Source organism: Nematostella vectensis, chromosome 5 (assembly GCF_932526225.1).
Source record: "Nematostella vectensis chromosome 5, jaNemVect1.1, whole genome shotgun sequence".
Taxonomy (NCBI): Eukaryota; Metazoa; Cnidaria; class Anthozoa; order Actiniaria; family Edwardsiidae; genus Nematostella; species Nematostella vectensis.
In genome coordinates, this window is record NC_064038.1 from 15637548 (window position 1) to 15661062 (window position 23515).

At 43.0% G+C, this 23515-nt stretch overlaps 1 long non-coding RNA gene across 1 annotated transcript; it reads right to left on the reverse strand.

Annotated features, from left to right (window-relative positions):
- Positions 1-3376: 3376 nt before the first annotated feature.
- LOC125563035 lies at positions 3377-3857 on the reverse strand. Its single transcript, XR_007308064.1, has 2 exons — positions 3717-3857; positions 3377-3492 (listed from the first exon to the last, which is right to left on the reverse strand). It is a non-coding gene; the product is annotated as an uncharacterized LOC125563035 (long non-coding RNA).
- Positions 3858-23515: the final 19658 nt, after the last annotated feature.

The window sequence follows — 23515 nt, forward strand, 5'->3', positions numbered from 1 at the left end:
CTGCTACATGTTTGTAGTAGCCGACGCGTTGATGGAGGTTATGAACTCGGATTTGAGAGCAATCATGTATTAAAAAAGACTTGTGTGATAATACAAAAAAGAATGGAAGAATTACGGGAGAAAGTTCCTTTTCATTGTATTATCACAGGACCTACTAATTGTGGGAAGACAAAGTACCTCACGGAACAGCTCCGAGGGCCGTTCCGGCATGTGTTTGAATACATTGTGTTGATTTGCCCGACTTATGCGAAAAATAAGTCCTATCGTGGATTTGCTCACGGAGATAAACGTTTCTTGGTATTATCACCGGATTCTAGTAACACCGATGAGATTAACGAGTTTCTAACAGATTGTGCGGTGCTGTTTTCTGGTACAAATACGTTACTCGTTTTGGATGACTGTGCTGTATCGAAAGATCTAAAGCAACGCTCGAACAAGTTTATCAATCTAGCGTTCTCAGGGAGACACGATGGGTTATCAGTGTGGGTATTGACGCAACAATTAACATCCATAGCAAAGCCCTTCCGTGATAACGTCGCCTGTGTGGTCACATTCCATAATCCATCTCAAATCGGTACCAAAACACTGTTTGAAGATTATGGGGGTGACTTAGACGCCGAGACTCGTAAAAAGTTCGTAGAACTGCTGAAAACTGAAAAGTATTCCAGACTCTGTTTCTGCCTACGACATCCATTCCAACGTTATTTGGAGATTCCTGCCACGCGGTGAGCTCGAGGGGCTGACCCCTCGAAGTGGTTTAAAAACATCTTGGTCTACTTACAAAATAAGATGGCAAGCATTGAGGATTATATGGAAGAGGAACCTGAGTCTAAGGGGAGTTCGAGGGGTGCGCCTCCCGAAGATGATGTTGAAGTCAAACGAGAATCGCTGGCTATTCTCGCATCTCTTGGGACTACGAAGGAATTTCTTGGTGTGGACATGAGTTTAGGGGATATCAAGAAGCTCTCGGCGAAAGACGTAGAAAAATACTTTGTTCGCTACCAGACTGTCTTAGGCAAGCAAGTTACTGATGGATTAGTAGAATCAGCACTTCAAGTACTGTCTCAAGTCATTTCCTACGTGGTTCCTGTAGATGACACCGAAGCGCTTAGCAAAGACTTACAGAACGACGAGTTGGTTAAACGCGAATTGTCAAACTTTGCAGGTCTCTTAGTATTGAAGGGAGGAAGGATGGTAGCACTTGCTAGCGGTCTCTTTCGGGTCGCTAAGCATGTTAAACTAACACCTTCTTCACAGGAGACTTCCAACAAACTTCAAGAAGTTTCGAGCACAACTGAGCAAACTCTTGAGCACACCTGAGCACACCTAAGCAAGCTCTTGAGCACACCTGAGCACGTCTAAGCAAGCTCTTAAGCACAACTGAGCAAGCTCTTGAGCACACCTGAGCAAGCTCTTAAGCATGATGTGATTTAAAGATTCTTTATTCAGTGAGTAAAGAATCATGTCTGACGAAAATCAAGAGGTTGAACAAATTACAAAGGACCCTCCCCCCAAGAATAAGAGTGCTGCTAGAGAGAAAGACCCTAAAAAGGTTGCGTCCGGTAAGAGAGTTGCCGAATATAATAGGAGGTGTAGAGAAGCGCTCGCTAGGGAGATGAAACGCGAGGCGGAGGCGAGTTCAGAAGACGCTACACGAGCAGAGACACCCCACCAAGAGGGAGCTCGAGGGGATAGCCTCTCGGACGCTTGGATTCCAGAGCTATCGTTTACAACTGTACTGGCTCTAGTTGGAATAGGGCTCACCGCATTGGATATGTATATGCGTTTTTACAAAAAGACGCCTAAGATCAACGCCAACGAGACTGTAACTTTCGAGAGGCCTGCCGCCCGAGGGGCTAGCCTCCCGAACGCGACGCCAAAAATAGGAATGTTGTGATTTAAAGATTATCTGAATCTGTAATAAATAAAATCATGTCAACTGAAAACAAACTTGTGAAAACGATCACCGACTCAGCAGTCATCATCGGATTAGCCGCCGGTATGGGTTATGTTGCTAAAAAGGCTATGAAAGAGTCATTCATCAGCGACCCTTCGTCAAGTGTTACAAACTACGCTAAATGGGTTGCTGTCCTGTCCGGTAGTATGTATCTGAAAGATTATCTGGAAACACAAAAGATTTTGCCAAAACCGCTGTAGGCGACTTAAAGATCTTATAGATTGATTAATAAATGGCGAGTATAGCATTTATGATTGGTGGAGCTATTCTTAATGCGACGGCATTCGTTGGAGGGAGTTACCTAGCGAGATACTTATCTTCTGACGCTACTCATGTTGATAAAGAAAAAATAAGACACGATAAAGCGCTTGAAAAGTATCAACAAGCAATGGGTGATTGGCAGAAAAAACGACAGGAATATCAGGATTGGTTGGGGGAAGAATATAATAATAAACTTCGTGCAGACCAGAATGATAAGGAGACCGATCAGGCTTTCAAACTATACGCTCAAACACATCCAGATTTTGATTTGAAAGAGCCTGAGCTCTCAGATTACTACAGACCAAGTAGCAACCAAAAGATGGGAGAGATGGCGTACGTTGGAGGTGGAATGTTAGCCCTTGGCTATGTAGCGAGTAGGTGGATATGACTGGCACGACTTAAATATTTCTTATTTTCAAACAAAATAAGAAATGGATATGGATTTTGATCCCACAACAGAAGAAGGTAGAGAAGATTTGAATACTACTGTAGACGAAGATTATGACTCTCTTATTCCAAACGATGGTGAGGGAAGAGAATCATGGAATGAAAGGATTTCAAACAGATTTGGTAGAGGTGCAAGCTATGTGAGTAGGAGGTTGGCCAACTTATGGAAAACACGAAACCCCGGGAGGGCTGTCCCCGAGTACATGGAGTTACAGAATATGGGAGGTTCTCCTTCAACGGACACACTTAGGGTAAACCTTTTGTTATCGAAATATCCAGATCTTGATGAAAATTTAGTTCAGATTTCAACGGATGAGAGAGGAAAACAATTCATTTCCTTCTATTCTGCGAGAAAAGGTGGTTGGACTAGACCAGAAAGGTTGTATAATGAGGATGGAACGGTGCGGAAGAGTGTTGACGACAAAATCAGATCCGGAAAGTACAAGCAAATTCAGATTCAACTCGATGAACTAGACGCTACAGGTAATACACTCAGAGAAGAAGAAGAGAGAAACACCGAGCAAATGAGAAAAAATAATGAGGAACGAAGTGAAACAACTAACCAAGAAAGACTAAGAGCTATAGATCGTAAAAATGAAGAGCTCAGCGAAAGAAATTCTGTCATAGATGAGACTTTGGAAGAGAATCAATTGGAGAGAGAAAATCTCGAAGAGAGAATGTCGTTGAAAGATCGTGTTAAAGCGATTTTTAAGAAATACGGATTTACAGTCGCTGCTGTCGTTACCGCTGTGGGTGTTGTTATCGGTGTTATCGTCTCTAACCTGAAGACGGGTTTGACAAATGTCGCAAAAGGCGTTGGAGACGGTCTTAAAACAATAGGCAAGAAACTAGGAGAAATACTCCCAGGAATGGTTGGTGCGATAGCCAGTTTCATCTTTAGAACGGCGGGTGAAGTCGTAGGCTTTTTGGCTAAAAACGCATGGCTTCTCATCGTCGCTGTCGTCCTGTATTTCGTAGAACGATTTAAAAGGAGACGGAAATCATAACAAATGGTATTACTCTACATTGAAGGGAACGTTGGTGACTTTACCGTCTATTTAGAACAACCTATTGAAAAGCCGCGGTTTATCGCGCTGCGAGGATGTGCGTTTCATAATCGTTGTAACAGTCTCTCAAGCGAGGGAACGGTCTCCGACGGTGAGAACATTATCCTTAGGATCCCCGCGGGGCAGTATACGATCGAGACGCTAAAACGTCAAATAGATGGGGGTATGCGTCTTGGTGAAAAGTCAGTCTCTATTAGAGACTCGTCACTCGAAGTTCACCGGAACGTCGCGTTGAATGAGCCGCTCGCCTGCCTGTTAGGACTCAAGACCAGGGAGCTGGAAGCAAACACTCGCCACGAGATAAAGATGATAGGTCACGAGGCTATTTTTATCCACTGCGATCTTGTGAACGCGTCTGACTCCCTCCAACAAGGGGCGCCCTCACAAATCCTAGCAAGTGTAGAGCTTGATGAAGGAAAGATATACCTCAATCCAAGCGATCCGGTACGGGTTAGCACCACATCAGTCGGTTACGTGAGTAGTCTCCGTCTTAGTATAAAGGGCGGTGACGGAAACACAATAGAGCGCGGTCTCTACCCGATACGTCTAATTTTAGAAATCACTTAAAGAATAAACTCTCCCCATAATAAAGCTATGGAAGAGTACAACTCAATCTACCCGAACGTACCCCGAGGGGTCAGCCCCTCGGGTGATAACTTCAGACTCCAAAAGACCCACGATGTTTTGGGAAGTTTGGAGCAAGAAGTTAAACATTACGAGAACGTGAGGAAAAAGTATAAACGAGGGCAGAGCGTGTTTTCAAAGTTAAGTGTGGTCTTAGGACTCATATCTGTCATTCTTGGGTCTAGTGGTTTGGGAACTTCTCTGTCGGGTTTTGGTATCATCGTCGGAGTCCCGTTAGGCGCTCTGGCTGGTGTTTTCGGTCTCACCTCTGTAGGCTGTGCGGCGGTTTCTAAACGGCTGTCGCAAAAAGTCTCCAAGCACGACCAAACAGCGGCGATGGCAAAGGCAAAAGTAAATAGCATACGCGACCTGGTCTCTAAAGCTTTAAAAGACAACAAAATATCAGACGAAGAGTTCTCTTTAATCTTGAACGAATTGGACAAGTTTGAGGCTCTAAAGCTCCAGATCCGTCAAAAGTCGGTAAGAGAGGACGAAAAAAACGTAAACATTACCAAGCTGAGGGAAACAGTAAGAGAAGAGATTTTGAAAGACCTGGCGAGTCGACCCGCTCGGTGAAATTTCTGTACGAGAGAACTCCCGTCGGATGGATCTATGAATTGAGATGCGTAAAGGACTGATTTAAAAACATCTTATATGTCATATAAGATGAAGTTTACAGAATTTGTGAAAAGGTACCCTTACTATTCACGCTTCAGGTTCTCTGCCGACGAGCATGGCGATGTGCAATTCGTTTTCAATGGGGACGAATACGATCCATTCGACAAGAATGGGAATCTAGTCAAGACGTTATACCACTTCCCCGGTGACAGCTGGAAACCTGAGAATATCCAGGATTTTCTAGTCGCTGACGACACACAAGCATACAAGGAAACGATCCAGCAACTGTTTGGGTTCCCAAAACAATACAGACTAGACGCGCGTGCAGAGTACAAGATATTGCCGTGGGACGAAAACCCTACGAGAAATAATTACGTCTCTTTTAATGTTTTTATAACACCAAAGGTGAAGACACACTTTGTTTTTAGGGACATATTCACCGACAGCTTGCTAGTATTCAGAACAGCAAAGGAGGCTAGTAGGTGGCTCGACGCCTCGAACCTCAGTTATTGGAGTCAAGCCTTAAATTTTGCTATGTTTTGCGCGACTGCTGGATGTGGTGTGACGCGTGACATGATTGACGACTCTCAAGTGGGGTCATTCTACAGATTTCACATCATTTTCACTATCAGACGAATATTAAACGAGCTACAATGCCCTCTTCCAAAAGATAGGCTCTTTAGTTGGAATAAAAACTTTTACAGCGAAGCGGCTTACCAAAAACTAAGAACAGAATTCCGAACTGGTGACGATTTCCGGTTCCTCGGACCGATAAATCATGGGTTAGGGAACGTTTATAATTATGATTATCACGGCTTGTCATCTTCTAACGACAAGTATAAGCCTTATGGCACCATTGATCAATTACACGACGAATGGGACGCTGCCAAAAGCGACCACGAACACATGAATCACTTTGAGATCGAGTACCTGAAAGACCTTAGAACTGGGTTTCAGTATGAGTGGTTCTTTCCGGAAAAATCAATGGGGTTAACCAAAGCTGGGTTGTCTAGGATAAACCAGAGCATCGAAGCCTTTGTTTACTGTATTCTAGGCGCGCAAGTTCAGACCCGGTCGTCAATCGTCGGTGATAGCGGTTCAGCTCAGGAAACGAAACAGGTCTTCACGAAACTCTTTGAAAGCGCGGTGGTGGAAAACAGTATATCGAAAAGTATACAACGGTATCAGTTTGCTTTACAACAGGCGAGACAAAAACTAGACCTGGCTTTCGCCCTCGGCTGTTGGTTAAGTCCATCGTATCTTGTGATAAATAACAACACTTCGATCGCTGGCTATAATAACAAGTTACAAAAAGCTACCACAGATATGAAACTGGGGTTGAATCCGATAAATAACGAGATAAAAACGATCCCAAAACATAATATGGGTCATTCAAAGATTGTGTTACCTCATACCGAGTCAGTCACGGCTCACAAACCGGAACCGGAGGCGAAAACTAACCCAAAGCCGGACGTGATTAAACCCACGAACACACAGCACGAAAATAACCTTGTCACGATCACAGCCTTTACGGCTGGTTTAGCTTGGTATCTATTCCGGTAACATGCGGGGTGCATGTGGACGGATGTGACGTACCGCAAGAAGACAATACCTGTTCACATGCGCATACCAGACCACCCTGGCGACCGCGAACTCTCAATGTAAATACAAAACCTATTTTCAGAATCGCTAGTTGCTAGGGTGATTAGGAATGTATGTGTTTTGTAACGTGAGACGCGTTACAAAACTGAGTGTGTCAATGTTAATTTCCGTTACACGTTCTGCAATGGTGCTTTTGTCTATTGTGTTCGCATATTTGAGACCCTCCGCATAACTTACAAAAGGGTCTCTGTTTGCCGTGTTCACACATCCCTTTCCCCTTGCAGTCTTTACAGACATATCTTGCTCGTCTGTGCTCACAAATGCTACCGCCGTTACATTCTCTGCACCGCGTTTTTCTCCGGTTGTGAGGACAGATTTGCGATCCGTGACAATCTTTACAATAATATTTCACTCTGCCATGAAGACACTTATAATCCGTCGTTCGCTTTACGGGGGATACTTTCGAGTCTTTCACCGTTTGGTTCTCCATTTCTATCAAACCGGTCATGTCCTTAAATCACTTTTCAATCCAACACGCGATACCCGCCTTCTAGCCGGTTGGTAGTATGAGGTGTTAAAATCCAATCTACGAACGGTAAACTATCCCATCTTGACCGTTCGAACGTCTCACATCGCGTCCCTAACCTTTCCTCTTCTGCCCACATCATAAGATACATCTGGTAGTCCAACTCGCGAACGAGATCTCTATCAACCACAAAGGTTTTACCTCTAAGAAACGAGGCGAATACATCACCACCCTCGTCAATCAACGGGAAGATTTCACGTCGCGTCTCGGTATCATTCTCACCACCAAACAGTCTGAGGTAAACTAAAAATTTCACTTCGCGCGGGAAATCCCGCACGGTCGGTAAGCCATACTCGTTACGACTCTCGTCTATGGCTTGCTGAATCCCCGTCTCCATCATGAACTCTAATGCTTTCTCTCTGAACCTCGATCCTACACTTAGGCAGTAGGCATGAAACGATTCGCACTCCCTCCTGTGATCTTCATAATCGAAAGATTCTTCGTCGGAGAGCTCTTTGTATCCAATACTCATAATATCCAGGTCACATACGCATAGCTTATCGCTCACTAAAGTTCTCCTACATACTGGACAGGTCGCAGAGCGGAGTCTAAGCACACATTTCAGATGATTTCCATGCCCACATTCTAACTCGGCGCTTGTTTCTTTTTGCACCTCCTCTAAACAGATCGAGCACAGGATGGGTTCTTCGAGACTACCCGATGGTGGTGGTGGTTGCTCTTCAACCATACGTTTAACCGTTTGTTCCTCCATTTTATTAAACTGTTCATGTCTTTAAGCCACTTTTCAATTTTTTTACATCATACACCAAAGCATGTCTCTCACGCCTACCCATCGAAACACTCTTCCAACATTCCCTTCTCTTGCTCATCAAGACACCAATCCCAAAACCTGTCCGGATGCCAAGCTACTGGCATTAGTTCGTCCTCCAGCTTTCTACGGAATCTCACCTTGTGTAGCTTCTCCGGGAGCTCCTCATGCACGAGGCCCCACCCCCACGCCGCACGTAGCACCGCGACAATTTCGTGTAGACCCCAAAACCGCGCGTAACTCATAGGCCCAATGAGATCGGTCGCGCCCCACTCCAAGCACAACCTCACAATCTCGAGGTTGCCAGATTCGGTGGCCGGTGTTATAGCATAGTCCGGGTCAAACTCCCAGAAGTTTTCTCTCAGCAACTCTAGAACCTCAACGTGGCCATTGTACGCCGCCTCGGCGGAGGTCCAACCGACGTTGGCATCGACGCCTAGATCTATCAACAACTCAACAACCCCCACCTGACCTTCCCCCGCCGCAGTACCCATAGCTTCGATCATGGCCTCTTCGTCGTCACAATACTCGTCCATCACCTTCAAAACCTCTACGTGCCCGCCTTTCGCGGCCATGGACGCTGGATATACGAAGTCACAGGCGCCCAACTCACAACACATCTTAACGATCTCGGCGTGCCCATTCTTCGCGGCCTCGGCCATCGGCTTTTCGAAATCCGTCGCACCCCAACTCTTACACAACCTCACGGTCTCGACGCACCCCTCCCCCGCCGCGCGCTCCATAACGGTGTCAAAGTCTGCGGCTCCCCACCTCGCTAAGGTGGCGGCTTGATCCTCCACGGTGAGATTTGTAAGACTCCCAGCACTTTGCGTATCCATTTTGTTATTACACCCACGTCTTTAAACCAATTTAATCGAATTTTTTTAGATGTGTCAATTCACATCTACTCCGAACTGACAGTTTTCTGGAAATCCTGATTTCTCTGGAAATCAGGAAATATCATACCACACCAGGCGTACCCAGGACTGTGGCCACTTCTCTCGCTTTCCTACTGATGGTTAACTCGGAGACGCCCGTTCTTTCGGAGAATTTTTTAAGTGTAATATCGATCTTCTTTTGCCGTATCCAGTAATAGGTTAAAGCAACCGCAAAGGATTGTGGGCGAGCGCGATTCAACTCAGACGAGCGGTTCTTAGATCTGTAGTAGAGCTGGACCACCTCTCCCTTCTGTGTGGGGGACGCCGAGAATCTATCCATCACATCGCGAATGTGGTCCACGACGGTGGGAGACGTTCCGTGTAGTAAGTAACCTTTAGGCGCGTTAATACTAAAGATTTTTAGACCCTTAAGGCAACTCTTCCTGCTCAATCCAAAAGTTTTCATCAAGGTTTTCGGTGTCTGACACTTACCAGACATCTTGTAGGCGTAGCAGATACACGCAAAGACGATCGCCTTCCGTGGGTCGCCGCGAAAAATCTGGCCTTTCGTCACCTGAGTGTATATCTCGTTAGCTTTGGCTACAATTACCCCGCTAAAACCCATGTTCTCCACATCCTTGTCAATATTTCTATCCTCAGACCTACGTACCTGGACCCGACTTGGATCCGAAGACCGTTTGCCGTCGGAATGTCCGTAAAAACCCCATTCCCTTTCGTGCGCGATCACGCGCTGCATCTGTTCCCCGCACTCTAAGCAACTAGTGACCCCGTCTTCTGTGACTAGGTCGTCATGATTGCAAAGGGTGTTACTACTATCCCCGTCTCCCAAGGAGGCTCTACTAGTCTCGTATTCGGTGAGGGCTCGGTCAAACAGTGCAAATTCCGGCATGAGGGTGGGGACGTTAATCTCAGGCACCGGTCCGCCGGGGATATTATATGGTGGTGGTGACTGATCTTTCACCTTCAGGTTCTCCATTTCTATCAAACCAGTCATGTCTTTAAACCACTTTTCAAAGGCTTTTTAGATGTGAAGCCGAGAGGCTAACCTCCCCGAGCTCCCTCTAGGTGGGGTCTAAAGTCTCCGCACCACATTCGTGGACTAGTATCTTACCCATCTTTCTTGACCGTACCGTGGCATGGAGAGTAACATCAATGTAACACCAACGACAATCATCGCTGCTCCGGCCACAAAATCGAGCGGGTCGAAGCTTCTGTAGTCCGAGTCTTCATAGTAACCACCGGCATCAAAGCACGGTCCAGTAAAACTATCCTCCAGCATCGGACCGCTGCTAGCTTTTTTATCCTTCACATCCATGTTCAATGTCATTTTATCTAGGACCCCACACGTCTTTAGACCAGAATAGCCCCCAGGCTCCCCCTAGATGCGACACGTGACAAAGTGATTGACAGGTGGGCTTGGCTATCACGTGACAAAGTGATTGACAGGTTTTTTACAAAATGATTGACAGGTGGGCGTGGTCGTCACGTGACAAAGTGATTGACAGGTTTTTTTACAAAGTGATTGACAGGTGGGCGTGGTCGTCACGTGACAAAGTGATTGACGGGTGGGCTTGGCTATCACGTGACAAAGTGATTGACAGGTGGGCGTGGTCGTGCAAGAGATCTCTGGCAAACTCGCGCATGCGCAGGTCGCGAGGCTTGGCGGAGGTGCGCGGAGACTTTTGCGCCATTTTGGAATGAAATTTGGGGAGATCAAAAAGTTGCGCCAGCTGCGCCAAAATCCTACTACTTACTGTGATTCTCAGTTATATCCAATGCTTATTCGAAAACAAAATAGACTATATTTTTCTTATTTACTTGCTTAATTGAATTATCACATATTAGATAAATTATAGATGTCTTCACTTTTTCTCTAAACATAATATTGCATATAGTATCATATCTAGTAGCTAATAATTTTGAGATTAATGATGATATATTTTAATGACATATTTTAGTCTAGTTTGATGGTACAGTGATTTTTAATGTGAGATATTTAAGTCTAGTTTGATGGTTTAGTGACGTCCATATTGATTAACTACACTTGATTTGGTATTTTGATTAAGACACTTTGCGATAATATAATTGGTTAATGACTCTGTCATACAGATTCTGGATGCCGAAGTTTGGGCATGTTGGCCCATACAGTGAGCAAGTTAAAAGGGATCATGATGGGAAAATTGTAGACATCATCCCAAAAGGGAACCCTATGGAGGATGCTGGTAAGTGTCTGTTATGATGATTATGTCAGTATTCCTGTCAGCCTTATCATTATACCAGTACAAGAAACAGATTTTTGGACTGGCTTGTACTTGTAGCATAGCTGTCAACTCTCCCGCATTAGGCGGGAGTCTCAAGATTTATTTCTATCACGGAGGGTACAAGATGCAGGTTGCAGGTCGGCTGCAGGTTGGGTACAAAATGCAGGTCGGGTGATTACAGTTTTTTTTTTTTTTGCTTTAACTATTTCATACAAACTACGGCTCACGTGACGCGTTAAAATATTGAATACTTAGATTCTCGTTTATTACTAAACAATTATGTGACCTTGGGAATAAAGAATATCCTTCCAGTCTCAAGGTTTTATTTCTATCATTTTCTTAAAAGGTGTCAAGACATTGATACGTTCCTTAAATAAAAGGAAGCGCCGACCTTCTAGAAGAGACATGAGGGCCGGCATGAAGCCCTATGAGGCAAAGAAGGCGCCACCATTCTCTCTTGAGGATATGCTAAAGATGAGAGAATACTGTTTGAAGACAGTTGAGGTAAACAATTTAATTACCATCACAAAAAAGTGCATTAGAAATAAACAGGTAATATCACATATAGGTCCATTCTACAAACATGACAGACACAATAGATTCTGTAGTCGAATATTCCATAATATTCGAGGGGTCCATCAGAGAGGACGAAGGCATCTAGTAGATTCTAGGATAATCTCCGATACTATCACAAAATCAAGGGTCCAGCAGATGGAAGAAGCAGGAACTAAATAGACATCTGTCTAATAGCTTATTAGAGGAAAACAATGATAATATCCTAATCTCAATAAACAGTTGAAGCTCTCATAAGCGACCACCTTGGGAACTGATAATTGTAGTCGTTAACAGAGCTGGTCTCTTACGAGAGCTTGCTCTCATAAGCAACCACTGGGCGCCAAAAACTTGAACAATAGGTGTTGGTCTCTTACGGGAGCACATCCTTTTCCAATGCTTTATGCTTGTGGCAGTTGGCTGTCAAATATGGAGTAGAATATTGGACATCCCTTTACAGATATATTTTCTTATTCTGCTGTGCTGTCTTGTTGAAATAAATTTGATCCAGGATCTTTTTAATTTGTGTCTGAGAATTGAGTTATTTTTAGCATATCTCCACCACTCCTCCGGCACCAGGGAGGAGTCGTGAAGATGTGCGAGGGGGACTCCGATAACAAATTGGGTGTGGTTCAAGGAAATTTTAAAGGCCAAAACACCCCCTTCGAATAGCAATTGGTCGAATTTTATTCCCTAAGAGATAACAGAATTTAAAAAAAAAAAGGTTAATTACTCCCTTAGGAATAGCAGTTGGTCGAATTTTATACCCTAAGAGATATCGGCTCCTGAACTCTTCCAAACCAAATTTACCCAGTTTTCCTAAAGCTAATAAGGCGCGCAAAGAACATTTTATGTTTTTTCTATAGGCTGAAATAGGTACATAACTTCTCACTCTCCAAGGAAACCTTTAAAGTAAGATTTGGACATGCATTATAACAATACACATACCTGCAATTTTGACAAACTCCTTCTTCTGAACCTCATCCCTTTGAACAGCTGCCGTAAGTGTAAGCTTACTCCGTTTTCTCTTTCTAGTCTGTAGTCACCATTAACATTGTTTCCAAGTATTAAACCTCTTAACAAGATTTTTTTGTGTTCCTTAGCTGTTTAGTAGTTTTCACTAGTTGTTTTCACGGTCATCAAGGTCTGAATACTTGTCATGTTTTCCCCGCCAATTTTACTGTCGTTCACCACGCGACACTGCAACTCAAAACTCGAAAATGTGACAGGAGAGCAACATCAAACCCGCGGTTTTGATTGGTTTCTTTGGGATTTGACATGATGTGACCAATGACGGTGACGGGTGACGGTTTGTTATTGGCTCGTTTTCAGACAGTGTATCCAGACTATATTGCAACTGTAGTAGAATGTCTCAGTTCTACTAACAGCGATTCTCAGTGTAACGCGATGTGCAGGCGATGGCAAAGTAGCCAAGCGTCATTTTGCAGTCGTCTGATCTATGACAGTAAATGCTCGCTTTCTCAAATTCATCCCGAGTTTAACTCGAGGCTGGAAATGTTCCATGTTGAATGACAAATGTAAAGAATTTTTTTTTGCATCGGGCTCGCAATGTTCGTACCGTTACTGGGTTTTTGTTTTGTATACCTTTACAGAAACTCTGCAAACATCAGATGCATAGTTGGGTTTTGAAGCGGACTTACTTTCTCACCATTGACCAGAATCATGATAAACAACAATGTTTATTTAACGAATGAAATTGTTCTTTGATATTCTGGTTAACGGTGGGTGAACAGGGCAGCGACAGGGGTAAGGGTGGTAGGGGTGGGACACCTCTAAAAAAAAACATATGCTCCTTGAGAAAATGAGTTTCAAATTCTAAGGGATAGCAAAATAAAATGAGTTTTGACCTTAGGGGACAGGAAAAGGTCTCCGTTTTAGATGATTTATCCTTAAGGGATAGCAGTTAAAATTATCGCCTCTGTCGTGTTGGGAAACAGGGAAGCTGTTCATTCCTTCTCGACTTCTTCTTGTTATTGTAACCCTCCAAGGAATCCAGTTCTCAGCAGTGGGCGGATATGCAACTACGCTGTAAATCTTTCGATTTACTCTCGCACTTCATCAATCCTAGACTACTTGTTGTTAAAACAAAAGGTACAATGGTCAAAAAGAAGTCCTCCTACTTGTTGCTTGTTGCTATTTCTGCAATCACAACCCTCATAACAATCTAGATCTGACATTTTTCATTAGCTGAATTTGTGGAGCCCTGTCCAGGAAAGAGAAGCGGTGGGAACTTTATACAGAAGTGTAGGAAAGAGAAAAGGAAAAACTGTACCCTACTTTATCCACGTCCCCGTATAGTCAATATAGGGATACCCGTGTTAAAGTGGTTTCACTTAATGATAAGTCGAATACTTCATAAAAGACGACACTATATCATTTATTTTCAATGTTTGTTTTATCTTTAGGATTTACTCTAATTCAAACTCATCTCACCCCCACCCCACCCCTTCACTACCCCCTGAAACCAACAACCCGCCCCTTAGTTTTGGAACAACTCTGTTCTCGTAGTTTACTAAGGCCGTTGGGGGACCTAAATAAGCCGCTGTGCTCGTTCAGAGAGAAGAAAAATAGGTGAGACCAACATAAGTTTTGACACCTAAGTTATAGAAAAAGTGCGTAGTCTCTAGATCCTTTTCCTCAAAGAATAGCATCATCCACTATAAGCGCGTAAAGGCTTTTGGCAGCGCAACATGATAAGTTGCCAGGAAAGATGAACTCGTTCCAAAATGACAAAGAAGTAGGCATTAAGAATAAGTAATTAGGTACAGAGTTCCAAAATGACAAAGAAGTAGACACTAAGAAGAAGTAATTAGGTAGAGTTTCATCCTCTTTGCCGAGGTTATGATCAGGTAGCGAATGTCAGCATATGTAACAAATGTCAGCGTACGTAGCAAATGTCAGCAAATGTAACAAATGTCAGCAAGTTTTGAGGTCTACCTAGTGCGATCTTTCTCAGAAAAATACCTGTTCAAGCGGAGCACAAGACTTGGAAATCATTGAAAGGTAATATATTGTTATAGATTAGACGAGGGAAGACACAAAAGTAATAAAAAAACATCTTCCGCGTATCATCTTTAATGGCCATGTTCATTTTCGGCTTCATTGTACATGCCTAAACATCGAGCTCACATTTTGAAAAAGCAACAAAATAGTCAACAATAAAATTAAGTTAGAGTTGTTATTAGGATATAATGATCCACCAGCCTGATAAGGCGATCACTTTAGACAGACAGACAGACGCAGACTAGTTTTGTTATAGAAACAGCCTATTTTTTTAAATATTTGCCATTAATAGGAAACAGTAGTATGTCAGTTTTGCATTTATCCCCTCTATATTAGCTGTAGGATTTATGATCACAGTTTTACCCTGTTAAATCCTTTGCATTTGACTACGAAATTTAATTAATTTAATTCTTTCTTCAGCCTTTGTATAATTATGTGGTTACTTATTGTTAGTAGAGTTAGAGCAATTCTTTGCTTTATAGCAGGGTTAGCTAACAGGTAGGCTAACTAATAGGCTTCTGCTTATAATTCTTAAACAATTTTCAGTTTATTGCGTTCGTTAGTATATTTCCTGTTGTCATAAGAGCCGAGTAAGCTGAGCTAATTTTTAAATGTTTGTTATACTTCACACATTCCATATAAATTACTGTTTTCAAAAGAGCCTGGTCATCCTTTGGCAATAAACGTGTCCAGTATTTTATGCTTCTGAACGATAAGTCAATTTGGATAAAAATTAATGGTTTTGCGCTGAAATCCCAAGTCCCCTTAACTCGGGGCAGATTCGTTGTGTAGCCATTTAGCTTGTGGGGTACGTGCGCACAGGGGGTTGAACTCAGCACAGTGTAACCAAACTGGAGTTTCATACACCAGAGGGGTAAGCTTTGAAAGAGGCTAGATAGTATAGAGAACTTCTGTTCTCAACGAGTTACAGAATCCAAGTGATCCTTGCTAAGCGGTCACGTTATAATATGTGACCGAGCCTTGTAATTTGGTAGGAATATGACGTCGCTGCGGTAAGAATTGGTAGGATTCCTACTGCCCATATATGGGCACCGGAAGAGAAGAAATATTTTTATAGGTTGCTGGTGGGTACGCTAATTTCTAATGGATTAGGTCGTTGGTAGTTTTAGTATTTTTCTTAATTTTTAACAGATTTTTCAATTATTTTCTGTTTTTCGTACTCCGTAAATAAACCCGGAAAACGAGGCCTATATCTTCCATGGGACGTGGAATTGCACAATTCTTTTCACTATAGGTATACATCACTTATTGTACTTCCAATATATCAAATAAAATTTTGTGGCAATTAAAAACACGAGTTTTGATGAGGCGATAAACAGCCCCCACTGAGCGCTCATATTTCAACAATTGCAAGACAATTGCTGTCTTAAGAGCACATACCTTTGCATCGGGACACCTTTTATCGCCAAAATAAGTTCATATAAATGCGAAACGTGGTCCTGGTAGACTCTAAATAACATCTTACAAGGCATATCTAACCGTAGAAGTTCAAAAAAGACACTCGATAACGCTAGGTCAACCATCCGATCGACCTCGAATTATACGCAATCGTACGCCACGCTTCCCGTCGAATTTAGTCCTTCATAGAAAGCTGTACTGTAGAACAAAAAATTTCTTCGTCTGAGACGGTCACTCTTAAATGCTAGATCAGTAAAAAACAAATCCCTCATTATCAAAGACTGTTGTTGAACACGATAATGACTTCCTTGCAATAACAGAGACTTGGTGGCAATCAGATATTTCGAGTCAAATAACTGTGAATAATATTTGTCCAACTGGGTTTCTTATTCACCATGTTCCGCGTGCAGGTGCACGTGGAGGTGGGGTTGCGCTACTAACACAAAAGTCAATTTAAATTAACAAGATTGTCAGTAGATGTGACCTACACTTCCTTTAAGTTCACTGATTTTATGATAACTCACTCATCAACTAGGCTAAGGATGATTGTTGCGTACAGACCCCCACCTTCCAAGAAGAACAGATTCACTGTTTCTATGTTTTTGGATGAGTTTAGCTCTTTTCTGGAAAACTTAGCGACTACCATTTATCCCCTGATCGTTGCTGGTGACTTTAATTTCCATCTAGATAACAGCAATGACCGTTCAGCTGCTCGTTTTCAAGAGCCTATGGACACCTTTAATCTATCCCAACATGTCCAACAACCAACACACAAAAATGGACACACCCTAGATCTAGTAATAACTAGACCGGCTGAGACCTCTGTCAGAAACGTAATGGTGACTGACCCTTCAAAATCCGATAACTGTGCAGTGCATTGGACGTCACCATGTCAGGTGAAGCCTTCCACTGAGAGAAAGGAAATATCATACCGGAAATAAATCCCTTGACAGGGAAGCTTTTATGGAAGATATAATGGTTTCTCCTTTGTTTTGCAAGGATTACACTAATACAGAAGAACTTTGTTATAATAATGTCTTGACAAAATCACTATCAGGCCAGCTGCTCCGTGGTACTGTGATAATATTCGTAAAGAAAAAGCTAAGCGCAGGAAACTTGAAGCTCTGTGGCGGAAAACTAGACTAGATGTGCATAGGCAAATGTATACCGAACAATGTGTACATGTAAACAGATTGTTTTATGACCCAAGAATGCAGTTTTATGCTGACATAATTGATGAAAATTCCACCAAACAACGCACACTGTTTTCAAGAATTCAAAAATTGCTTTGTCTCAATACTGCCAAAAAACTTCCATCTCATACCTGTAAAAGGGCATTGGCAGACATTCATATTTTTTTTCACGAACAAGGTACAAGTAATAAGGGAAGGTTTCCCAACAAGAGTAACCGATAACAATGAACAAATTCTAAATTTTGAACAAACACAAAGCAACTATGCTATCCCTGAACTTTGTGAGTATTCTCCAACTACAGTGCACGAACTTTCTTTCTTGGTAAGCAATATGATACCCAAGTCGTGCAGCTTTGATCCCCTGCCTGGTTCCATTTTAAGGGATTGCCAAGGAGTTATTCTTCCTCTTATTACAAATATAATCAACCTTTCTTTTTCTGAGGCGGTTGTACCACTATCTTTAAAGGAAACTGTACTTGATCCCATTCTTAAGAAGGACAATTTGAACCATGAGATATTTTCGACCCATCTCCAATGGAAAATGGAATGGCAATGGAAAAAGTTGTTGCCATTAGACTAAACCAACATCTTGATTGCGGGGGCTTGCATGAGATCTATCAGTCGGCCTACAAAAAAGGGCATAGTACTGAGACAGCCCTTACGCGCATACAAAATGACATTCTGAGAGCCATTTATGATGGGCAAAGTGTCATTCTTGTATTGCTGGACTTATCAGCAGCATTCGATACAGTGGATCATGATTTGCTGATTGGAAGACTTAAACATCGCTTTAGAATTAATGGTTCAGCGCTCTCCTGGTTGAGGTCATATCTGTCTGACAGATCTCAGTTTGTGAAAATCGAACCTGAGCTAGATAGATAAGTCTTGATTTGTAGATGTATTTTACTTATTTGACGAAAAGTTTCTTTTACGATTAAAACAGACCTGGTAAGCCCTTTTAGTGCGCGCCAAAATAGCGTTCAATCAGCGTTCAAGAATATTGACCTCTCAGCCAATTAAAAACACAGTGGAAGCAAGATGATTGAATAGTGACACCGGGAAAATCAGAGAAGTTGTAAAACGACAAAAATCTTTTTGTTTGAGATTATTTTCAGAAATATTTGCAAACAAAAAGCATTTCACTCGAAAGAAATATGACAGGAATTACGTTTTGATTCATATATTCTATTCACACTATTTTGAATTGAAATTTTCGTTCACACTATTTTGAATTGAAATTTTCGTCCTTGACTGTCCATGTTGTTTGCCTTGTTGTGTTCGCTTGTTTAGGAGAAAAATTCCGTATTTTAGCTATTATAAAAAAAGCTTTTCTTTTTTTATTTTTGCTCTGTAACATCATAATGAGAATAGTAGTACAGAGCCTCGACAATTCCCTGATAAATGCTGCTGGTTTTGTAGCCTTTTCCTTAAACTATAAAGTTTTCAACCACCGCACCATGACAAAAATTTTACTGTGTACTTTAGATATAATAAAAAAAATATAATCTTGTTTTTTTATTGTAAATGCCATATCACAACACTGATTGGGGCAAAGCAAGGTAAAGGCATCATCTCTTCAGGTGTGGGGTGGACTCGAGGTGTGCTCCATGAAAGTAGACAGGGCTGATTGTCCTATCTTCAAATACTATCCCCACATCAGAGTTAGCATCGAAATAAGATTAAGGAGCGCCAGTACCGGTCAGCGGTACTTAGTTATGTTACGTTCACCAAATCCTGCCACGTCTCCGCCATCTTGTTTTTGCTGTGTTACGATACTGGCTTTGGTTCTCTGTCGATTAAAGCGTTTCCAAGTTGTGTCCTAGTTTGTGGTCTTATTCAACTGGCGTGGTGGCAGCTGGATTTCGTCCCTTCGTCTCTTTCGCCAAAAAAATCACAGAATAGAACAGCAAACGCCGCTGTGACAGCACAACTTATTTACCGAAGAAATGGCTGCTACTCACAGAGCACCAAAACAATGGAGCCTATCTAAAACCGAAACTATCACCAGTTTTGAAAACTGGAAGCAAAACCTGATGTATACGCTGTCTCTCGATACAAATTTCTCAACTTATCTTGCCGATGGAGCTACATGGAAAAAGAAAACAAAGACCGAACCTCTCCGTGGCTATACCGATGATGATGAAACCGTTCAGCAATCAAAACGCCTCACTGCCCAACAGAAGGTGAACTTTTTAGAACTTATGCTAGGACAAATCGCAAACTACTGTCCTATTATTTCGAGAAGCACTTTAGTTAAGAACTCTACATCTCTAGAGTTTATCTGGCAGGCGATCCGACAACATTTTGGATTTCAAGTAACTGGTGCACACTTCATAGATTTCGTCGACATCCATCTAGAGCCCGACGAGCGCCCGGAAGACCTGTTTCAAAGACTTATGGCTTTCGCCGAGGATTCCCTCCTCAAACCCAATAACCTAACTCACCATGGCGAACAAGTAACAGAAGAAGAGGAACTTTCCCCAACACTAGAAAACCTCATAGTGTTGACTTGGCTGAGGCTTATTCACCCATCACTACCTCGCCTTGTTAAGCAACGGTACGGGACAGAGCTACGTTCTAGGACTCTCGCATCGATCAAACCAGAAATCTCTCAGGCATTGAGCTCCCTGCTAGAGGAAATTCGCACGTCCGATGATGCAAAGATCCTTCGCTCAGCCGTCAGCAACACTTATCAGTGGAAACCTGCCACAAGCCACAACAATCAGTGGAAACCGGCACCAAATAGCAAGACCACATCAAGAAAGCCCCGCTCCTCGAAGGTATGCCCACTCTGCAGTCAGACTAATCGGTCGGATACTCATCACTTCCTAAGCGAATGCAAATTTCTCCCAGATAGCGATCGGCGCTATATGATTAAAGCAAGACAAATCGCTGACATCTTCGACGACAATGACTCTGAGTTAGAGACACACGCCCAAATGCCCTCGACTGAGTCCATCGACCCCCCTGCACACACTGCCCATGACGCGGTCGTCCTCAGAATACAGACCCGCCAGTCACCATATCTAGACGTCTTCTACAATCACCATACCGTACGAATGACCGTCGACAGCGGTGCCACAGGCAACATGATAAGACTCTCCACCGCGACACGCCTCGGTTGCAATATTACAACCAGCTCTCAGTCCGTAAGCCAGGCCGACGGCTCATCCCAGTTACGTGTTGTTGGTGAAACGCGCCTTTCTTTCACCCGGGCAGATAAGTCTTTCTCATTTGAAGGTCTCGTTGTGGAAAACCTAGACGTAGAAGTGTTAGCCGGCACGCCCTTTATGGAGAAAAATGACATTGCGGTCCGACCTGCAAAAGGGCAGATTATCCTTGGAGACAACACCATCTACACTTATGGAGCCCACCACTCCACCCTCACCTCGACCACGGCACGCCTTGTAACCGTCCTCCGTGCACCACCACGCAACGCAACAGTCTGGCCAGGCGAGTTTCTTGAAATCACACTACCGGACGACACACCCACTGATGCCGAGTATGCACTTGAACCTCGTACCGACGCGCCGAGCGCTCGTAGAGTAAAACCATCTGCTGTCTGGCCTCCCCCTGGCATCGTTACCAGCATAGCCGGAAGAATACGTATTCCCAACCTTACATCGGAGCCACGCTCACTCAAACGTAACGAGCACTTCTGTCAAGTCCGCCAACTTTTCGAACCATCGAACGTCACAACGACCAGCCCAGCCCGTGCGTTCCCTTCTACAGACACCCTTCATTCAGCAAACGTTTCTCTAGATCCTGACAGTTTGTTACCATCAGATATCAAAGCCAAGTTCAAAGCCCTCCACCATGAATACGACCAGGTGTTTGACGCTAATATCGAAGGCTACAACGGCCACGTAGGCCCCTTCGAAGCCAGAGTCAACATGGGGCCTGTTGAACCCCCCCAACGGAAAGGGCGCCTTCCCCAATATGCACGTGAAAAACTTCTCGAGTTACAAGATAAATTTGATGAACTGGAGAATCAGGGGGTCTTTAAACGCCCAGAAGACGTAGGCATCTCCGTGGAATATCTAAATCCATCATTTCTAGTCCGCAAGCCGAATGGAGGTTCACGCCTTGTAACAGCCTTTGCTGATGTTGGAAGATACAGCAAACCTCAACCGTCGTTAATGCCAAACGTCGATTAAACATTACGCCAAATCGCCCAAGCGCTAAAGGAAGACAAGCTCCTGCAACACCATCGATTAGTCCTCGAAATTGGACGCGCAAAGAACGTCAATAAGAACCCGGTAGCTGAAAAGGCAGTACAAGAGTTAGAACGCGAGATCCTACAGCTTGACCCACTAGGGGGCCCTGTCTCTGAAGTAGCACTTGCAGTCGCTACAGCTAATCTCAACGCCCGCATCCGATTACGTGGTCTGTCTGCGAGGGAAATGTGGACTCAGCGTGACCAGTTTTCCAACAGTCAACTCCCCTTCCAAGACCAAACCCTCATAGAGAAACAGCACGACCAGCGGAATTCTAACCACGCGTACAGCGAGAAATCTAAAGCGCCCACCGCAGACTTTCGCCCATCCACAGCAATCACTGTTGGCGACCTCATTTACCTGCATCCCGACAGGAACAAGACCCGAGGGCGAGATAGATATCTCGTCGTAGACACTGAAGGAGGCTTCTGTAATATCAGAAAGTTTATTGGCTCGCAGTTACGTTCTACGTCATACAGAGTAAAAAAAACAGATTGCTACAAGGTTCCATCTGAAGTACCGGACAAGACACCGACTGCAGCCTATGACTGTGACTCTTCCGCAGATGAAGATGACACTCCGGCCACCAAGAGGCTTCCGCCCCCAGCCCCACCAGATGTACCGACAGCGATAACTGATCCACCTTCCCGGGATGTACCACCCCAAAGTGATGCCGACGCCTCTGAGACGAGAGCTATGGACTCCAGTCACTGTCCCTCCAATCTTCAAGATGATGACACATCCCCACCTAGGAGGTCTACCCGCGAGCGTCACCTTCCCTTACGTTATAGAGATGACGACTTTATCACTGACTTTAAATAGGGCTTAATGTATAAACTATGCTAGCAATTAGGCTTACTGTTATAGTCCTATCCTTTAATCAGTCCATCGTATTTACATTGTACGCCGTGAAAGACATTAGTTGTGTGATTTCTCTTCAGTAGATAGTATAAGAGAGAAAGAAAGGAAGTCACGCCAGTACCGGTCAGCGGTACTTAGTTATGTTACGTTCACCAAATCCTGCCACGTCTCCGCCATCTTGTTTTTGCTGTGTTACGATACTGGCTTTGGTTCTCTGTCGATTAAAGCGTTTCCAAGTTGTGTCCTAGTTTGTGGTCTTATTCAACTGGCGGAGGGCTGAGAATGTGTTCTAAAATTGTTATTTCTTAAACATTTCTTTGGTTCACTGCCCTCAATGTGCTATCACTTAATGGTAAATTTATTTTAACACCCAAAGTAAGTCCTATTGTATTAACAATATAATTTTATTGAAATGTATTATTTTATTTATGTAAGTTAAAAGTAAACAACAACAATTATTTATTTTGAAGTCAAATTAGAGGGCTATAGAATATCCAGACTTGATTGAAATTTATAGAGCGTAAACATATTTTCAAGATCAGAACACTACAAAAATATTACAAATCTCTAGATTTTTTTGAAATTGTTCCATAAATATAAAATGACATTCAATGAGGGATAAAGGTATTTCAGGGAAATAATAAAACTTAAAGCTTATCTAAAGGAAGCACCAAAGTACCAAAATAATTTTCATAGATTTAAGTACATATTTTACACTTACATAACTTACCTATGCTGTACTTTATTAAAATCGACATGGTTAAAATGATGAGATTCAATGAGATAGATCAAGATATTTTATAGTAAGAAAATAAAATTCACCTTAGGGTAGCCGGTTAAGTGTGCAATGTAAAGTAGATTCATCGACAAAGCGATTTGTAGGAGACGATTTCCATCAATTGTTTCAAACTACTTGCACTTCAAAATAGATTAAGCAATCAAGGTTAATACCTCGAGTCCATTCATGAGTGTCCAGAGCACATTTAATTACGTCTTGAAGTAAGCTGTATGAGTCTAAAGCAGTCAGCACTTAACTTAATTCTTAACTTGAGCCGCGTGTCTCGCACTCGGGTCGCAAATGTAAACACGAGTAAATACAGCGAAATCAATCCAAGCTGAGATGATTTTCCAAAATAACTTGGTAGAAATTGAGGCTAT